The following is a 6208-nucleotide window of genomic DNA, read 5'->3' as shown; positions in this document are numbered from 1 at the left end:
TATAATTTTTTTTTAACTCTGAATAAGTATGTAAAAAGAAGTTTTTTATTTACTGTTCTTAACCACATCTTATCCGGATATGCATTATCCGAAATAACACGCCATTACTCCAGATGTAAGGGAGGAAATTAATTTATTTTCTTTTTTAAAGAACGGGTTCTAATAAGGGCAAAGAGACCTTCAGACAAAAAATAATTCCACGTTCATTAAGAAAACTATTTTCGTCAGTTATCTAATCCGTCTGGTTAGAGGTTTTCGGGCTAATTACACGGAAGATTACCTGTTACCTGTGAACAAAAATGGGAACACTGGGCAACATCAATTATGCTCATTAAAAATTCATGAACTGGCAGAGATATTGAATCAGTATGAGAATGGGACCGCTTACAGTTTGAACACTTGAAGAAACCAGGCCAGACTAATAAAACAAGTCAAGGTAAATGAAATTGAAAAACAAGGAACTGAAAAAGACTTTAGAAGTCATTTTTTTTAAAAGATCAGTTTACGACAAATGGTTTTAAGCTGAAAACAACCTGTTTTCACAAATTTACAGCATTTTATTTATTTATAAAATAAATAAAAATAAATAACACTGATGATCTAATATACTTGAGACCCACAGAAGCCTTGTACTGCTTGTGATGGAACGGCATAATGCAATTTCAAATAAGTTGAGGATTGCATAAACAATAACATGTCCAAACTAAATAATAGACCAAGCTTGTATAAAAACCTAGTAGTACCAATAGAATTGAATCCTAATTTTTTTTTTCTATGAGTAATATAAAAATCTATATGTTAGATCTCGATATCTGTTTCTTAATATGTCTTCCGTTTTTCTATTTGATAATGTTAAATAATTTCAATGGTTAGGTTTAGATTATTTGGTAAATTATTCAAAATGTTTCCATGATCATTTTTAAAAGTGGATCAATGGCAGAATCTGGTTATACTAAGAAAAAAAAAGAAGCTTATTCCTATTTGAATATTTTATAAATATATAAGACATGTTTCCTAAGTATAAGAAAGAATTATATTACATAGACAATTTATTATATTGACTCGTTTTATAGAAAGAGATATTTTGTCCCCATGGTACAAAAAATTAGGAGCAAAAAAATTTTTTTAAAAGAATTTTTTCAACTAATTATTAAACATTAAAAAGCATAGAATAATAAATAGAAACATTTACAATTGTTTGGTAACAGATCTATTCTACATGACTGATAACTGTACACTACAACTTTTGGAAACATATGAAGAAACGTGAAATATTTGAGTGATTTTTCCAAAACTTAACTGTCGTTTTCAGTAGGAAATCAATTTATTTATTTCTAAAATATTAAAATTAGGTAAGCAATAAATGATAATATACATAATAGTAGGAAAAAATTATATACAAAATAAATAGGGGTATAGAGGTAGGTGAATTATATAATAGAAAAATCAATATTGAAGTAATTAATGTATACTTGAGTGGGTAGTGTTGGTAATGTATGTTTACATGTAAGTATACTTAACATATGAATATAAATTAAGGTACATAGTACATAATCCAATTAAAAACAAAACAATAATAAGCCCTTGTAACCATCTCCAATGTAACTACTTACATTCAAAAAAATTGAATTATAATAAAATATAACTATTGTTTACTATATATTAATGATTTAAAATAAAAAAAAAATGGAATTATTTTGATTCATAATCTAAAACAACGTATTTAATAAATTTATTTCTCTCATAATAATTAGCACACAATCCAATAATAGATAAAATTAGAATAAGCCCTATAAAACATCTCCAGTGTTGCATTTCTTTTATGAAATATTTTATGTAATTTTACAAATTTTTTGAATAATAAAAAATATAATTTAGAGTAAATAAACTGTAACTACTATCTACTAAACTAGATAAACTAACTTCATTGCTATTTCCTGCCAGAATGTAATATAATACAAATTTTGGCGACCAAACATTAATAACCAATTAAACCAGAGAAACTCAAAAGGTGACTGGTCCATATATACCTACACAAAGCCCGTATCGACATGAACTTTAATCAGTACTGCAATAAGGTAGGGGATGAAAGGGGAAAGCGTTAGATATAAGTAGAAGAGAACAAGGAGTACCGGAACCTGCACTAGTGGGAGTCGTGATACCGGCTTATGATACACCGGATGATCGGCTACTTTCGGATATTTTCCCAATTACACCACAATGGATGATACTTTCTACTTCACCACTTCACTTGGGGCAGATAACCGAACAGAAGCTCATGATAAAGTTCCATTAAGGAGGCGGAAATAGGAATATTATCTGCTTACATTAGATAGGGGTTGGATCTATGGGAAGCCGCATGGCATAGAGGCTTATCAAACGATAGCATTCAAGAACATAAATTATCGACAAAGAAATGATTATAAAAATAAATATATAGATTATTTTAAATTATTAATCAAAAAATCGAAAGTTAATGCTGTATTTGGTCGTAGAAATGGTTAAAATCACACTATCAGGTCTGGCCAGATTGTTGTTGCTTAAGCTTCCACATGTATACACTTTGACACTGAACTGTCAAACCTTATCAACTGTAATATAAATTAGACGGGTAAATATTATCATATTGTGTTTATTATTTCTGAACTTGAAATCTATTCTATTAGACTGCAATGAGCATTCATCTAACTGACTGCAAAGATGTTAAGGTGAGGTTTATTATAATCATGTAGACTGGATATTTCTGCAGTGCCACACAGTCTCATCTTCATGCAGTTTTAACCATTTCATTTAGTCTAATGAGGGGGGGGGGAAAGGATTGTTCATGTATTGATACTGATTATTTCCAATTTTAAATATATATTTTCCTTATTTTTTTATAAAAAATAATATTTTTAATATAAATGCAAGTTGTGAGTAAACGTTTGTTAAATTAAAGGATAAGATGGAGTATCAACAAATAATCGGTCAATTGATAGATCATTTTATTAATAATCATTTGATCATCAATAAATTGATTAAGCAAAAACTAACCATAAAACGTACTTCTTACTAGACAATCATGGCGAATGAGAATAGACTATCAAATAGTCAATAAAAACTAACACTATCTTGATAGTAACAGCCAGGGTTACGACCATTTTATGGGTCATCCGTTACTATATGAGCTCTGTGATGATGGGGACGTGATATGGCGTACGTGGAACTGCAGCAGCAGAATGGAAGCCTATCAACGCCAATATAATTGAGTAGCTTTCACATTGAGAACTGATCCCATCCTCGTTTCCCTAAATCCATCAAGGATAACAGAAAGAGCGAGTCATCTTATCCCAATTTGAGAGCAACAACGCTTCCACTGGATCATCAACATAAAGCCATGATTTAACCAAAAAGGCATCAACCATCTTCAGTCAAAGCAGGGGTTTGTGAAGGGAAACCCCGAAATCACGGAGAAAATTTTAGAAAAAAAAAAGCACATTAAACCATGGAGTAAACTAATTGTCACACCTTCAGCAAAACTTCCCAATGTAGAAAAAAAGTCTTCTCCGTGTATTTCATTAATCTTCTCTTTATGATATTAACAACATTTATTTGTAACTTATTCATAATAAAGACACAGTTTCAACATTCAAATCCCACTTCTTTACTAATTTAACAAAATTCTCTCAGTAACATTTTTTTATTTTTTATTGTGTAGTATTACGTTCTGCCATACATTTTATAGATTAGAGATCAGAGATCACAATCACATCTTATTTGCAGAGATATGCAGAAGATCCCGGCGATTCTCTCTTAACTGGGCCATAGTATTAAAAGCCTGTGGAGGCTGAGCGAAGCCGAAAGACACAGATGTTCAGGCCTCGGGTGGAGTATCAAGCCATTGGGCATTTCAACTTTCGAGGAGCATTGTAGGGATAGATAATGAATTTGGATGAAGAGTGTGAAACAAATGAGATTTTTAAGTCATGATCTAGAGTATTGTTGGTTACATATCATGGAGCATTTATTTTTTCAGCTGTCCCCCTCAGTTCTAGACGCACGTGTATGAAATTAACTTTTATATTAAGACATGTTTCCTAAGTATAAGAAAGAATTATATTACATAGACAATTTATTATATTGACTCGTTTTATATACACTCGTCTACATAGATTTGTGAATATAATTTGCTAAGTAAAACATTACCAATGGTGTAATAAACAATAAAATTGTATTATGACGATGCTTGCACATTTTCAATATTATCTGTATATATATTTTTTTTCCTTTTCCTGTTTTTATAAATATTAAGCTAAAAGATATTCATTTTTTTAATAAACTCCGTTAGGCATTGTCAATTATTTATTTCAGATCACGAAAATGACAAAAAAACACAAAAATAATAAACATTTTTCGTCGGTATCAGATATTAATCTTTAACTTTTAAAAACCTTTTAGTAAGAAAAAAGATTATAACTGAGTTAAAATACTAATACAAAATATCCCCGAGAAAACTACTAAAAAACTATAGTTTTTTTTTTTAGATTACAATAAATCAAGGGTTCCTGGGATTGCTAAAAATTGGTTAATAAAACTTTAGGAATGCAAATACTTTCTTCGGCTGTCTGGAATAGATTGCTAACATAAAAGCATTGAGACAGGGGTCGCAAGGAACATTCTGCCCCACCTCCCATCCGCCAATATTTTATGAAGGGCGACCCCTCAATATTTTATATGAGTGCCTCTGGTCCAACAATATTTCACGGTAATTTACTTAGAAATAACCCGTAGAAAAGTTGAATAAATAGTACAGATAGCAAAAAAAAATTGAGTGAAAAGAAAACCTAGCTTAAATATAATCAACAAAAAAAAAAAATATATATATATATAGAGATTTCAAATACACGGAGATAATAAAATAATAATTTAAAATATAAGCAACAATGACTTAATTAATTTTTCCTAAGAATTAATATAACCTTTTATGTATTTTTATTTACAATTTTTCATTTGTATGTTTGAAATTATTTATTCAGTGTATTAGTTGTGTCATGTTAAAAACAGATATTTCAGCTACTCATTTATGTTAAATCGTCTATGTCACCTTCAATAATGAAAAATATCGATATATCGATATTTTTAAGCTATACTTTTCCCGAAATATAGAAATTCAAATTTTACAAAAAATAAATAAATATGATACTAATTTACAAAAAGAATCTCCAATGGCGGAACTTTAATGATAAATATTTACATTTAAAAATTAAACAAAATTGAAAAAATAATTTTATTCTGGGATATATATCCCCTAAGAATAAATACAAGGTTCATACATTTAGATTTTTGTCTAGTAAGCATTTATATGTTTCTAGCAAGAAAAATGAAATTACAATCAGATCTTAGCTTAACTACTGCTTATAATGTTAATCAATATATACTTAATCATATTGTTTACAATTTTGTTGATGTTTGGTTATGCAATAAGTGAAGGAATAGGTGTTGTTTAGAGGAAAGAATGGATGAGGGCTGGCGAATGGAGATGGGAAGAGAATTCCAGTAGGAGGTTGCACGTATGACGAAGGATTTGCTAGAGAAGGAGGTTCTATAGGAGGGCATATATAAATCATACGGATGGGATCTGGTGTTTAATGAATGGATGGATGAACTAAGAGTGACGAGATCAAGGATATAGCTAGTTTTTTTATTTTATGAACTTGCAATGGAGGTATTGCCTTCGGGAAGTTGGATAGAGCCACTTCAACTCGATATAACAGCGGGAGACTTGAGAGCGCCTTGGAAACCCAAAGATGAATCTTACGAAGCAATTCATGAGTCTAATATCAATTCAAATTTCTATATGAGCATGAATTTAAATAAAGATATTAGTATTGATTTAAATATAGATATAAGTATTAAATTTATACATAGCTATTAGAATAGATTTCCATCATTAGTTACTACTATAGATTTCAAATATCGGAAGCAGTATAGAATCATATACAATATCAGTATAAACTCCAATATCGATGTTAGTATCTATATTATCGATTTTTTTTTTTACATTTAAATCCCAACTACAATGAATTACAACCATCGTACACTAACCCTTGCCATACTAGTTATTCAAATTATCCAGATTTATCATTTCTTGTTTTATTTTCGCTATAATAAGGCCTTTTCCTAACCATGATATTTTTTGTCGTATATTATAAAAAAGTATAATAAATAA

The sequence above is a fragment of the Halyomorpha halys genome, unplaced genomic scaffold (assembly GCF_000696795.3).
Source record: "Halyomorpha halys isolate HHAL.00 unplaced genomic scaffold, Hhal_1.1 Scaffold54.1, whole genome shotgun sequence".
Taxonomy (NCBI): Eukaryota; Metazoa; Arthropoda; class Insecta; order Hemiptera; family Pentatomidae; genus Halyomorpha; species Halyomorpha halys.
The sequence above is the reverse complement of the archived record's forward strand: the minus strand, read 5'-3'. Positions refer to the sequence as shown.